This window comes from Oncorhynchus tshawytscha, linkage group LG08 (assembly GCF_018296145.1).
Source record: "Oncorhynchus tshawytscha isolate Ot180627B linkage group LG08, Otsh_v2.0, whole genome shotgun sequence".
NCBI classification, from domain to species: domain Eukaryota; kingdom Metazoa; phylum Chordata; class Actinopteri; order Salmoniformes; family Salmonidae; genus Oncorhynchus; species Oncorhynchus tshawytscha.
Window position 1 is genome coordinate 55,363,276 of NC_056436.1, and position 15,622 is coordinate 55,378,897.

Genomic DNA, 15,622 nt, shown 5'->3' on the forward strand with positions numbered 1-15,622 from the left:
CCTTTTTAGGTTACATTACATTCATGGGTGAATGTTATGCAAGAACAATTTTATCAGATTGGTTGAATACTTTCATATTCTGACTGGTTAATAACTTGATAGAAATATTTCAGAAAATCCATATTACTTCAAATTAACACTGAAGTTCCACTTTTATTAGACAATTTATTTTAGGTGGTTGTAGGCACATATTTTCATGGAGCTTGTGTGGAACAGTGTGGTTCAAGTTAGTGACGGAATTTTCACATCCAACGTTTGCATTAAAACTGTTGTGACAAAGAGCCCAGGTATGGGTGTAAATAACCAGCTTTTGGATGGGAAGGACAGAGCACTGGTATGGTTCGTGGCAAGTACAAAGCCCACACCTGGCCAGAAGTGAAATCAAATCTATCCTGAACTCTGCCGCTCTCATTTTGCTCTGGCAGTTTTCCGCAAGCACGGTTCTGGGTCAAAAGGCATGAGAGTGATTTCAGCCCGGGTCACACTCGGAGACAGTTTCACACAATAATGCATTTTAAAGCTGTGGCTTTGCCATGACTAAGCACTATACCAAACATGTTTACATTGTATCTGTGTATTAGAGACTTTCCCTCAATAGTTTTTATTTATATAATATGACTAATAATTGTATTCCTGTTCTTTTTTTAGACAGATGTATGGAAAGGTGGATATCAGTGTCAATCTGCCTACCGGTACATGAAAAATGTATCCCAAGACCTACTGTGATGTATTTCAATGATCACATTAGAATCTTACAGTTTACATAAAGTATTTACTGAGGATTAAACCACATATTAATAATTGAACACATCCTGTAAAGGGCACATCCTGTAATATGTAAGTCAGCGACTGGTAGAGGATCAATAAACCAATTCCTCTTGGTTATGCTCAGTAATCTCCAAAAATAACATTGCTCCTGATTAAATCAAGGCAAATGATCTCCCTAAAATGAGTTACTTTCACAGGGCTGGCCACGGCAGAGAAGGTGGATCCTGCTGAGATGGAGAAATAATTATTAATTAACCTTTGAACTGGATGGAGAGTCAATTGAGTCACCAGAGTGTGCTTTTTCACTGTCAACCATGCCCATTGCCAAGTCAAAGCAAATTGACCATTTACACAGTGGACCCACACTTTATTAACCTGCTCCGTGCATTGATGCAATCATTTGATCATCCAATAAAGCGTGGCCAAGCTAACCTCAAATCTGAATTACATGTGTTATATTAACTTGTCGGGAATTGTTGAACGCCTGTTTGTCCCGTAGTTTTTAGGGTAATGTGGAGAAAGACAAAAGAGGAAGAAAAAAAGAGTTCACATGAATACATAAATTGTGCTCAACTGATACGGGATGTGACGAGCTCAAAGAAATGGACGAGCACATCATGTCATTGGCCAGTAAAGCATTTTGGGCTTCCCTTTTTAGCCCAAATGGCCAGTGGATCAGGGTGGTGATATTAGTTTAAAGTTTTAATGTTACATGCACAAGTACAGTGAAATGCCTTTCTTGCAAACTCAAAACCATACAATGCAATAACCAATAACAATGTAATACCAGAAGAAGAAAAAACACGAGAAATATGAAGACCACAAAAAGTAAGTAAGCATTACTATATACAGGGTCAGTTCCAATACCATATTTACAATGTGCAGGGATACTGGAGTGATGTAGGTAGATATGTATAGGGGTAAGGTGACTAGGAAACAGGATATAAGATAAACAGAGTAGCAGCAGCTTGTATGTGAGTGGGTGAGAAGGTATGTAGAGTCAGTATAAATATATATGCATGTTATGTGTGAGTGAGAAGATGATGGTGTGTGTGTGTGTGTCTAGGGCCCTGTGAGTGTGCATAGAGACACAAATAAAAAGGTCAATGAGGATAAAAGGTTAACCCAGATAGTCTGTGTAGCTATTTTGTTAGCTATTTATCAGTCTTATTGCTTGGGGATAGAAGCTGTTCAAGACCTTGTTGGTGCCCGACTTGATGCTCCGGTAACACTTGCCATGCTGAAGCAGAGAGAATAGTCTATGGCTTGGGTGGTTGGAATCATTCACAATTTTCCGGGCCTTCCTACCACAATGCCTGATATAGAGGTCCTGGATGGCAGGGAGCTCGGCCCCAGTGATGTACTGAGCTGTCCGCACCAACCTCTGTAGCATGCGCTCAAGGGTGGTAATATTGCCATACCAGGCAATGATGCAGCCAGTCAAAATGCTCTCAAATGCTTTTCAACCTCTTGAGGGGGAAGAGGCGATGACCCAGAGTCCTATGCTTGGTGACGAGCTTGGATGGGACAACGGTGTTGAACGCTGGGCTGTAGTCAATGAACAGAATTCTCACATAGGTCTTCCTCTTATCTAGGTGGGTGAGGGCAGTGTGGAGAGCAATTGAGATTGGGTCATCTATGGATCTGTCAGGGTGGTATGCAAATTGCCGTGGATCTAGGGTGGGTGGGATGGTGGAGTTAATGTGGGTCATAACCAGCCTCTCAAAGCACTTCATGATTACAGATGTGAGTGCTACAGGGTGGTAGACATTGTGGCATGAAGCCTTAGAATTCTTGGGGACATGAATGATGGTGGTCATCTTAAAACATGTGGGAATTACAGACTGGGACAAGGAGAGGTTGAAAATGAATATATCTGCCAGCTGTTCAACGCATATATTCCAGGGGGCGCTCTGAGAACGCCCCCTGGAATACCATCAGGCCCCGCAGCCTTGCGGGTGTTGACCTGATTAAAGACCTTTTTCACTTCGGCCTCGGAGAGCGAGATCACCCAATCCTCTGGGTCGGTGACGGCCCTCAAACCCGGCACGATGTTGTTGTTGTCAAAGCGTGCAAAAAATGCATTGAGTTTGTCTAGTAGAGAGGCATCGTTGGGCAGATCATGGTTGGGTTTTCCTTAGTAATCCCTAATGAACTGTAGCCCCTGCCACATATGGCGGGCATCGGAGCCTGTGTAGTATGTTTCGACCTTATTCCTATATTGTCCTTTTGCTCATTTGATGACTCTGCGGAGGTCATAGCGGACCTTCTTGTTCTTATTCCTGTCCTCGGCCGTAGCCTCAGGGTTGTCTACTATAGCGCTGTGTGCTGTAGCCCTTTCCTTTAGTTTAGCGCCAACCTTGGTGTTAAGCCAGGGCTTAACCCTCTGTGTGGGGAGAACGTCGCCGATAAATTTTATAATGAAGCCGGTGACAGGTGGTTCACTCATCAATGTTATCGGCGGAGTCTCAGAACATATTCCAATCAGTGCTAGAAAAGCAGTCCTGTAGCATAATCTCTGATTCGGGTGACCTTTTCTCAATGAAGCGAGTCACGGGTACTTCCTGTAAACAGGAAGCAAGAGTACAGAGTTATGATCTGATTTGCCTATTGGCGGACGAGGGAGGGCCTTGCTTGTGGGTAGAATAACAGTGTTCCAGGACTTTATCACCCCTGTGGCATTGGAGATGTCCTGATGGAAGTTGGGCATTACGTGTCTTAGTGACGCAGAATTAAATTCACCGGAAACCAGAAAAGCAGCCTCTGGATGTAGGTTTTCTTGCTTGTTTAAAGCCTTGTACAGTTATTTTAAGTGCCTGTTAATTGTCTTATCCTGGTGGGGAATGTATACAAATGTCACAACAGATGAAAACTCCCTCGGGAGGTAGAAGGTTGAGCATTTGACCATCAGGTATTCCAAGATGGGTGAACAGTGGGGCGACGATTCTACCTTGCTGGAGTTAGCACAACAGTTGGAGTTGATGTAGAGCCAAAATCCCCTGTCCTGTCCATGTCAAGGTTGTGCGCTACTGGTAAGAAGTCAGGTGCAGGAGAGCAGACAGTTGTGATCAGGCGCACTTAATTTGGCAGAAGCACAAAAGACAGACGCAACTGCCTCAAAATCCTCTAGCCAATGGCAAAAGTGAATAAGTGCGAAAACACTCACAATAATGCAAATGTATGACAATAAACATACTACGGGTCAGAACATGATACCCGAGGAAACAACCAGTCTGGCGGCAACACTAAACACGTAACAAAACAATTCCACACAAAGACATGGGGGGAACAGAGTAATAAATATATGCAGTGTAATTAGGGAATGTAAACCAGGTGTGCGGGAAAAAAGACAAAACAAATGGAACAATGAAGAATGGAGCGGCGATGGCTAGAAGGCCGGCAACGTCGACCGTCGAACGCCGACCGAACAAGGAGGGGAGCCAACTTCGGCGGAATTAGATAGCCATGAGTTAGATAGCCATGGGGGGTATCTGTGACCAACCGGCTCGATTCGGTCTTCTGTAGCAAAATTTGATATTGTGTTTTTACATTGGATAAAAGTAGAAACTCAAACCTAGAACATGGTATATCATACACTGCAGTTGAGGAACAATGGGAAAGTAATTCTGCTTTGAAAGTTGATAAACTTGTAACCTCACTTTTGATAAAATGGCCTTTGAATGTTTTGGTATACCTACTGGACATCTCTTCTTTGTCTACACCCATTCAGCATCATTCACACCCTCTTCAGCTTTAACCCCACCCATCTCTAAAAGGGTTGATATGAGCGTTCTGTCTTAACAACAGCAGTCAAGCTAACTGGCTAACGTTAGCTAGCTTGCTAGCTACTTCCAGACACAAATGAGAGAACAGCTCACTCTGACCATTTTACTCGCCCTAGCAGAACTGGTTAGGCTGTTTTTATGTTAACCAGACCGTTGGTGACTGCAACTGTGCTGCTGGCAACAATTTACACTTTTTTTGCCAATGTTTACTGACACCGGCCATGTTCATTGAGTGTTGGGCGTTCTTAAATTCGTGAGTTATTCTGCGCTCTGGCACATTAACGAGTGCTCTAAAATTGGAGTAGATAGCCAGAACGAATTTAACTGCTACGTCTATCAACAATTGTCGCAGTGACATCATTAACATTCTATTGAAATGGTTACTTGCATAGTGGAGTCTTTTGTTAAGAAATGTAGCTAGCTAGTTAAACAATGAACCATAATCTCAACTCATGACGTTACTACCCTGCATGAATCTGCAGGTAGCTTACCAACCAGGTTCAATGTTAGCTAGCTATCATTAGGCTATAACTAGCAAAGCACATGGCTCTGAGATACGAATAATATTACTACACAGATCAGACACGTAACGTTAGCTAGCTGACCTAACAACAGCAGTCAAGCACCCAAGCTTACTGGCTAAAATTGGGTATCTTACTAGCTACTTCCAGACATAAATGAGAGAACAACTCACTCTGACATTTGTACTCGCCCTAGCAGAGCTGGATAAGCTGTTATTATGTTATCCAGAGCGTTATCCCCACCCCTTGCCTCTGTAATGCCAGCGTATTCTCATAATTCTGTGATATAACCCGGAAGCCAGCCGCACCAATGTGTCAGAGGAAACACCATACAACTGGCGACCTTAGTCAGCGTGCATGCGCCTGGCCCGCCACAAGGAGTTGCTAGAGTGCGATGGGACAAGAGAATCCCAGCCGGCCAAACCCTCCCCTAACCTAGACGGCGCTGGGTCAATTGTGCGTCGCCTCATGGGTCTCCCAGTCCCGTCCCACTGTGACACAGCCTGGGATCGAACCAGGGTCTTTAGTGACACCTAAAGCACTGCAATGCAGTGCCTTAGACTGCTGCGCCACTCGGGAGGCCCCAGCATTTCCTTTTAGGTAGCCCAAAAATTGGGTCGAAATTACTGAAAGAGCCGAGGGGAGATGAGTGGGAGGTGAATCCGGAATTTGGGCTAAGTAACTGCTGGTCTTATGTTCAAAAGTTATTGTCGGTTGTATGAAATAAGTCTAGCATGATGTGATTTATTTTAGATCACAGTTAGATTGTGTCAAACACAGATCTTGAAGACTACATACAGCCCTTATAAATACTATATATCTTGTTATATTTCTATGTTCTATACCTTCATATGTCAGAGCTGTAATGACAAAGGGAAAGAAAGGTGTAAAAGATCAAAGTTCCAGCTAGTTGGTCTGAAATCAAAACCAATAACCACAACCCTTGGACATTGATTTTCTTGTCGGTGCTGGCCCAGTGACACCAGACATATTATGGTTGCCGCACAGTAGCTACAAACACGACGACTAGCGGCTCAAAGATCTCTCCCGGTGACACTATTCAGAGCTAAAGTTGTGTGAGGCTCAACATGGTGTGAAAACAAAACAAATGTAATCTCCAGCTCCAGAGTGCGTCAATGGCCTCTGCTATAGAGAACAGTGTGCGTAATTAAAGCATTTGGTTTGGTCGGTTAGTACTGGGCTGACCTTTTATACGTTTACAGTTCTCCTGACATTTCTCCTGATGGATAGAAAAAAACAAGACCAAGTTGCTAAAAGAGAAATCAGGACTTCGGCTTTGTTTTCCCAGTTAGAGAATGGCTTTTATTGATCCAAACGGTTTGGGTTTTACAGAGGGTCGATGTTCCATGTTTGTTAACACTAAAATGTGACTGTTTCCATTTCAAAACATGATCCAGCTTTTATTAGTTTTCATGACTGGTGGCATTGCTGTGGGGAATGGACGGAATGGAATATCATGAATTGGACATTAGGAAACTATCTAGATCGGCTTTTTGCCTTCAAGGACTTTGAATTGTCCTCCGTTACATCAAATGAAGCGCATATATATATATAATCTTGTTCAAACCTTTTCAAATAAAAAGCTTTTTATGAAAATTATTAATAAATAACATAAATATAAGTTATTAATCTCTAATTCTACAGATTGTTTCCCTGTCCGTATCTATATATCGAACAATGCTTTGCATTACGATTACTATGGCTCCAATTCCACCATATTATTGTAAGGCTTTTTCTCTTCCCTACAATCAGTACTGTGTGAGCAGGGAACCTGTGATCAAAAGATGGGGCGGGACAGCTGCTTAATAATTCAGAAGAGCGAGATTAAAAAGTGAATTCGTTCGGCACTTTATTAAAAGCCAGGGTAATTGCTTCAGAACTCGATGTCAACGCCTCAATAAGAGAGGCCTAATTCGGTTACAGGCACTTTGCATGTAATTGCTGAAAATGAACAATGCCGTCTCGTAGAGAATCCCATCCACATGGAATCCCCATCCCACACCTGATTCAATAAGGGGCCTTAGAAAATGATGACTGCGATTTGACATAGTCTTTGACACAGTGTTGTCTAGTGAAAAGAGATCATTGTATTACTGAAATGTTAGTTTGTCTACTTCTTAATGTGCAAGTTTTTGTTATGCTTTATCATGCATCATTCTGGTATCTTACTCATTAAAATTCTATAAACATTTGCCGTGGTCTGAATAATTACAACACATTGTTACACGGTACTTACATATTTGATACTGGTTTGCTATTTCAATTTGTGTAATTACAAACATAGATATTTACATGCATTATATTACACTGTAGTTACACTTAATAGGTTTTAGTTCCACTTTATGTAAAGTGGTACTGGGATGGTCATAATTTCCCTAAACATTGAAATTCTTGAAATGTAAGATTGAATGCTCATCAGATATGGTGTAGCATACATACTCATGTGAAACCAATTATCGTGAAACACATTTCTTCTAGTTTTTTTAACACATTTTTCTGGAGGTCCCTGGTGATGTCACTCATGCAGCGTTCCAATCCTTTTCTGATTTAAACGTGAGCTGAAATATGAATCAATGAACCCAGCTGCACGTTTGTGCGACCCATCATGCCATCAGTCGCATATGTATTAGGAACTGGGCTTTTTCCCTCCACAGGCACTACATCACAAAACTGAGGGAGTTGCTACCAGATGGTTAAACAAACACATCGCCCAACTGCCCATAACTCAAATCCACTTAGCACCCCTTGTCAACATATCTTTCACTCGTCTGCTACTTCTCCTATCTTCTGTGCATGGAGGCAGGGAACGAGAAAAAAAAGAATGAAGAATAATAAGAATCTGGAAGAAGTTCTTGCCTGGTGTGTTTAATTTTAATCAGCAAGCCCATCCATCCCCAGTTCTCTCTCTCTCTCCTCCCCCTCCCCCAGGTGTGTTGAATAATGAGGCCGAGCAGCAAGAACCCGGAGTGACAACGCGTGTGTGGGTCACAGAGACAAAGCTCAAATGGGCCGTCCGACCGGGGCCTTTTTGTTGGAGCGCCCAGGGAGCTGCCCAGGACTCGGGGCAGGGGTTAAGAGTTGGGAGGTCGCGGGGTCATCCCATTTTCCTTTCTCTCAGCCTCATCCCCATGCTTAAAGCCTCAACGGCGTACTTGAGAGGGTAATTTATGAACATGTGTCTTGTTCAGCTTGTGTAAAGGGAATTGCTCTTTCACTTTAAAGGACTTCCAGGCATTTTTAATTGGGTTAAGATGCTTCCTTCAGCTTTCCCATCCTTTAACTATCTGCTTAAGGGAGCAAGCTTATTTAAGACCATTCCAATGAGCTGAGTGAGAGATTGCGGAGGGAACGTTTGATACGGAATCTTTGCCATTCCTCTGCGTCTGTTAGCAGCAGTGTAGTACAGGTGAAAAGTTGAGAGAGAACTATTATCTCAGGCACATAATAGTCAAAGGCATGGATACTTAAAGTGAATGCCAGAATTGCCAGCCACTCTATCTATGTTCAAATGTGGACCACTGGTGGCAGTCCGAATTGCATTTGGCTTTTGAAATGTGTAAAAGATGATTTTCAGACAGCAGAACATCAAACCCAGTTTAACCATCACTCCTGTGCATAGGGAGTTGATGGGCACTGGGGAGAATTGAGGGATGACAGGGCAAAAGTAAAACCAGATTTAAAATATCCACTTAAAGGCACAATCTGTAATCTTATCAGCCTGACCATGCAACTTTGTGTGTTTATGAGTGAGCACACTGTTGTGTGGTTATGTGAGTAAGCCAATATCATTGTCTTCATTTCTGAGTATGTGTGAGTACAATAATGTTTGTCTAAGTGTTAGATATGTTGTGTGTTAATATGCTATCATATTCCCCTTCGTGTTTGACTTGACCTTATAAGCTTATAGAGTGGTTAACAACATTGGAGGCACCGCTGGGATTCATTTTCAAGTGAGCACCGACACATCATTCAAGAAAGGCTAGCTGAATGTAGCTATCTTGTCATTGAATGCATTGTCATTGTTTCAACGTGAGTATGACAATGAGTCAACGAAAGAGTTTAACGGACTGAAGTCGTTACTTAGACCATGTATTGTTACTGGTAAAAAATAAACATTTGACACTACCCACTGCCTTATTCCATATATTCTGATTTCATAAAGCTGTCCTCAAACGCATGGGGATGGAGATGGGCCAGAAGAAGTGGATAGAAAAACCAAAGCAAAAGGACACAGGCCGAACCTGTCGGCCTCCGGGGTGATAAAGCAGAGGTTCTCACGGAGTAGCATGTAACTTAAAGAGTGTGTATTTATCTCAAAGCCTGCTTAGATAGTGCTGCCAATGTGCAATGAGGTAATTCCCTTGGTGCGCGGTTGATTGATACATCCTGGCCGCAGCTCTATATGGAGGCCCACTGGACTGGTGGGGATGCGCGGGTTGAAAAATAAAAGTTTCCACAGATAGAGACATCCAAATGTGAGCGGGACCCAGCATGGGCTTCATACCTCGGGCCCATACACCGCATACCTGCGGGCCAAGGCGTGCTGCATGCTCTTAAGTTTCAGACTCCCTACAGTCACTTTTGATGTTTCCAAAACCAGCTTGTGAAGGGTTGATGTGTGCATGTGTCTGTGTATGTGTAGTCAGGGTATGATTATGGATGTCCACTCCATCTTCTGCGATGGTTGTGTAACATATCAGGGGCAAGGGGAAAGCAAGGCCAAACTCTGTGATTGAAAGAGTAAGTGTCTCACAGATGGAGTCAGGAAAGCATGCTGAGATGAGCTCAATGGGGCCCCATCCTTTGTGATGAGTTGGTTCTACTTTCCTTTCATCTTTATCAATGATTAGACACTGTATTAATGTGTTTTTGTATTGGTATGCTTCTCTGAACTGCTCAGCCTCCATTGTAAGCTAATACCTTGTAAGAAATATCTAAATTGGCACAAATTCAATATTGTTCCACTGTACATTAAAACTGGTTAATACGAGCTCACATTATTCACATCCATACTGACAGGATCAAGATGAATTTGTCATTTTTTTCCTACAACATTACTTGAAAGCGAATGCTTACTTACAGGGTAACTATAAAGATTTTTAAAGCCCATGTGTTGGCCAGACATTGATTATTCACTGTTAAGCTTACATTATTCTTCCCAATCGAAACAGTTTGTGCACATATGACGACATTTTGTGACATTTTCGTTCATTTTGGTCTTTCGGCTGTTTTTTTTTCGGGTGTTCGTGCACCCTAAAACAATGTCTTGAGGCAAATCGAAGTTCAGTAGCCGTATTCTAAACCCCTTCGTCAGTGATTGGTCAACATTACTACACCTAGTAGGAGTGGGAACTATGGACGGGATCCATTCAACAAGAGACGACTAATTTTCAAATTGACCTGTATAAAGACCTCCTCTGTAACAACAGCAAAATTAATTGCAGATTTATCTTTGATTCATTCTGACTATTTTGCAGAAGTGTATACTGGCTATGTTGTTGCTACGGCGTCTCAAGAGGGACCATTGAAGGTATTTTAAGGGAGTATGCGAGCACAGACGTTCACTTCGCTTCTGCTACGAGCAAAGCCTTTACATTTGTGTCCAGTGATGTGCAGTCAGGGTAGACAGGGGTTAGTTACCCTGTAACAATCTCATTTTTAAAACCCTGTTATAAAAAGCCAAATAATGATTCCCTGTGATTCTGGTGGTTTTTGTGCTCAAAATCTCTGATTCTCATCAAAGGTGAGTAATTCATTACTTCCTTTCCAACCTTTCAAATCATTGACGCCGCCGCCGTTCCTGATACCAGTCACTGTCAACAGGTGCTTTGCCTAGCTTGAAGTACAGTTGAAGTCAGAAGTTTACATACACTGAGGTTGGAGTCATTAAAACTTGTTTTTCAACCACTCCACACATTTCTTGTTAACAAACAATAGTTTTGACAAGTCGGTTAGGACATCTACTTTGTGCATGACACAAGTAATTTTTCCAACAATTGTTTACAGACAGATTATTTCACTTATCATTCACTGTATCACAATTCCAATGGGTCAGAAGTTTACATACACTAAGTTGACAGTGCCTTTAAACAGCTTCGAAAATTCCAGAAAATTATGTCATGGCTTTAGAAGCTTCTGATAGGCTAAGTGACATAATTTGAGTCAATTGGAGGTGTACCTGTGGATGTATTTCAAGGCATACCTTCAAACTCAGTGCCTCTTTGCTTGACATCATGGGAAAATCAAAAGAAATCATCCAAGACTTCAGAAGAAAAATTGTAGACCTCCACAAGTCTGGTTCATCCTTGGGAGCAATTTCCAAATGCCTGAAGGTACCACGTTCATCTGTACAAATGATAGTACGCAATTATAAACACCATGGGACCACGCATCCATCATACCGCTCAGGAAGGAGACGCGTTCTGTCTCCTAGAGATGAATGCACTTTGGTGGGAAAAGTGCAAATCAATCTCAAAACAACAGCAAAGGATCTTGTGAAGATGCTGGAGGAAACAGGTACAAAAGTATCTATATCCACAGTAAAATGAGTCCTAAATCGACACAACCTGAAAGGCCAGGAAGCAAGGAAGAAGCCACTGCTCCAAAACCGCCATAAAAAAGTAAGACTACGGTTTGCAACTGCACATGGGGACAAAGATCGTACTTTTGGAGAAATGCCCTCTGGTCTGATGAAACAAAAATAGAACTGTTTGGCCATAATGACCATCGTTATGTTTGGAGGAAAAAGGGGGAAGTTACGTCGATATATTGAAGCGACATCTCAAGACCTCAGTCAGGAAGTTAAAGCTTGGTCGCAAATGGGTCTTCCGAATGGACAATGACCCCAAGCATACTTCCAACGTTGTGGCAAAATGGCTTAAGGACAACAAAGTCAAGGTATTGGAGTGGTCATCACAAAGCCCTGACCTCAATCCTATAGAAAATTTGTGGGCAGAACTGAAAAAGTATGTGCGAGCAAGGAGGCTTACATCCTGACTCAGTTACAGAGCTCTGTCAGGAGGAATGGGCCAACATTCACCCAACTTATTGTGGGAAGTTTGTGGAAGGCTACCTGAAACGTTTGACCCAAGTTAAACATTTTAAAGGCAATGCTAACATATACTGATTGAGTGTATGTAAACTTCTGACCCACTGGGAATGTGGTGAAAGAAATAAAAGCTGAAATAAATCATTCTCTCTACTATTTTTCTGACATTTCACATTCTTAAAATAAAGTGGTGATCCTAACTGACCTAAGACAGGGAGATATTTCTAGAATTAAATGTCACGAATTGTGGAAAAACTGAGTTAAATGTATTTGGCTAAGGTGTATGTAAACTTCCGACTTTAACTGTAGCTTCATTTGTTACATTGAGCCGATTTCATATTTTGCACATGCAAAATATTGTGGATATTGCTTCGGGTAAACTGTGCACATTTGGCCGCGTCTACTTAATTTGGCACTCGCATCCCTTGAACTGAATAAAGCTAGCTAGCTAGCTAAAACAACCTGACAAATGGACACAATTGCGCCAACAACAAAAAAACTCCAACACCTCAAACACCAAACTAATAGGCGGCGGAGACTACCAAATAAAAGTGCAGGATCGTGACGGATTCGGAAAAGCTTTGTCTAACTTAAGGAGGGTGAAGATGCCTCCCTCCCAGGGTTTCGCCGTAGGGACATATACAGTATAAGCGTGTCACAGTCTGACACAACATCAATAAGCTGTCATGTTAAAGCTGAAATAATTTCCAAGTTCCAATATACAAGCTGAAGTATTGAGTAGGCCCTGGGCTTCTGTGATCAATGAGTCATCCTGAGAGACACCTCCACGAATGGGCCCTGATTTCCTGAATCTAGACAAATCTGCTGTTGTTTTACAGTATACTGCAGTTCTGACTTTGTAGTATCCCTTATAAGCAAATCCCCTTTAATTTATGCAATTGTTATGGTGCAGTGCTGATGCAATAGTTTGGCAAATACTAATACATTTCAAACGTGCCTGAATGAAATATTTGGCACTGTCAGGAAGAATGAAGAATAGTGACTAATACCAATTACACCCTGCCTTCATTGGTGTGTCATCAACAGGATAATTTAAGAGCATTTTGGCCGTTTTACATAATCTCTTATGTGTCCAAGGAAGCTTAAATTACAAGTGCTTTCCCAAGTAAGGGGTGAAATTGGTTTGTGCATGCGTGCAAGTGTGCGAGTGTATATATTGGTAACAAGGGAGCAAGTGGACAGGGAGTATGGCCAGGCAGTCCTTTCACTGCTGCCCCGGCTAGTGAGACAGAGCATGAGGGGCGGGAAATTGAGGTGCATTGATCTGTCATATGCCGTTTCTCACCGAGCTCGTAAAATCATTAACCCTGCTGACATGGACACAGGAAGCAACAACAGAGTATCTTTCAGAGGTTAATTAAAAAATAAAACCACGAGGGGGTAGAGCAGGGACATCGCACACCAGGGACGAGCACACAGACTTCCAAATGAGCGCCAGCATTGGCCCATGCAGAGAGTTGCGTGCCTGTGGTTAGCATAGCACTACTCTTACCAAGAGGAGGATGCAACATAGGAGAGATGGAGGTGTCTACCAGATACCTTCATCCTCTGGTCAATTTAGGATGTTAACTAAGCCATAATACCAAAATGTTAATCCTGTTAATGTCTTCTTCCGCAAATGTGGAAGAAAAGTTAATTGAGTTATTCATACAAAGGTGATTTTCTGCTACTTCTAGGCTTAAAAATGTATTATTAACTATAGAAGATGAAGATATAGGATTTACAGCACATCTCTCTGTCATTTTATACCTAACCAATGCTTTGGATGTGGTCTATATTACACTATGACATAAACTCAGGAGAGTTTTTTTACGCAGTCAAAACGTCAATGTCAGTCTTTACGATTTAGATTCATGAGCCATCATCTGAATGATATCTAAAAGTCATCAAGCAATAAGAACAAATGTAATTTGCTCTGTGATGTAAAGGGATGAATCAAAGCGAATGGAACCTCCTGTAACCTTATCATTGGAGCTCTTTGCCATACCTCTTTGACGCATACATTTTTTATACATCCGTTATTGAAAATACTGATTGCGTCCTCTGAAAGACATTTAAAACCCCAACGTTTCTTAATAAGCAGTAATGTGTGCGACCGAGACATCATTTACGAAGGCACAGATTCGATTGCTTCAACTCACTAGCGTGAGTCATTTTATTAGTTTGCTACTGTTTGTACGGTGTAAACCGGTTACATGTTTGCAGTACTCTGAAAATGTGACATGGCTCTCCTTTATTGTCCTCTATTGAGTAGCTTTATTACTTTCTCTGGTCCTGCGTTACAGGGGAAATTATGCTCCCCTGTCAGCTTTCTGCAGTGCTGCACAGCCATCAACTAGCAGGCCTCACTGTAATTACCACTAGTCTGCTGACTCAGGCCACCCACACAGATACTCACACGAACGTGCATGCTCTTCCTCACACACAAACACACATCACACACATATGCACACGCAAACCCATACACACACACACACACACACATATACAGTAGGGTCCAAAATTATTGAAACCCTTGATAAAGATGAGCAAAAATTACTGTATAAAATAAATAATTTAAATAATGAGCTATATGTGACCGACCAGCTCAATTCGGTCTTATATAGCAAAATATGAAATTGTGTTTTTTACATTGGATAAAAGTACAGACTCAGACCTAGAAAATGGTATATCATACACTGCATTTAACTTGTAACCCCACTTTTGAGAATTTTGCCCTTGAATGTTTTGATACACCTACTGGAGAGCTCTTCTTCGTCTACACCCATTCAGCATTGTTCACACCCTCATAAGCCTTATCCCACCCATTTCTTTAAGGATTCACGTGAGGCCATGTGGTAAACACACGCTATACCAAATAAAATCTATGTTTATTTGTCACATGCACTGGATACAGAAGGTGTAAACAGTACAGTGAAGTGGTTACAATCTTAAAAACAGAAAGTGTTCAGATAAAAATGGTTTGTAAATGTTTTATCATTATTAGATGATGCTTACCCAACACTCTTGTCTAAATTGATGGGTCGTGTGAAGGAAATGCAGTAACCACCCTCCAGTCACATCTAGCTAAGTGGATAGGTCACTATTGTCTGGACATGTACACATATTCATGAAATACAATAGATGGCAGCCATCACCCCCAGACACACCTGGCTAATTTGAAGGGTCATGTAATAATCCAGGTGAAGTGGACTCTTAAGTAGATATGTAGCTAGCTAGCTAGGTAGCTAGCTAGCTAGCTAAACAATGAACCAGAATAATCCCAACTCATACTACTACCAATAGAAACACTTATAACTATCAATGCAAATGTATTTCTGATTCTAATAATATTACTACACAGATCATAAACACAAAGTTAGCTAGCGAGCCAGCAAGCTAACGTTCGCTAGCTAACTGACAGTAAGCTTTAACTTGCAATAAAAATGACTTTCTGACAAAATGTTTAAATTAGACTA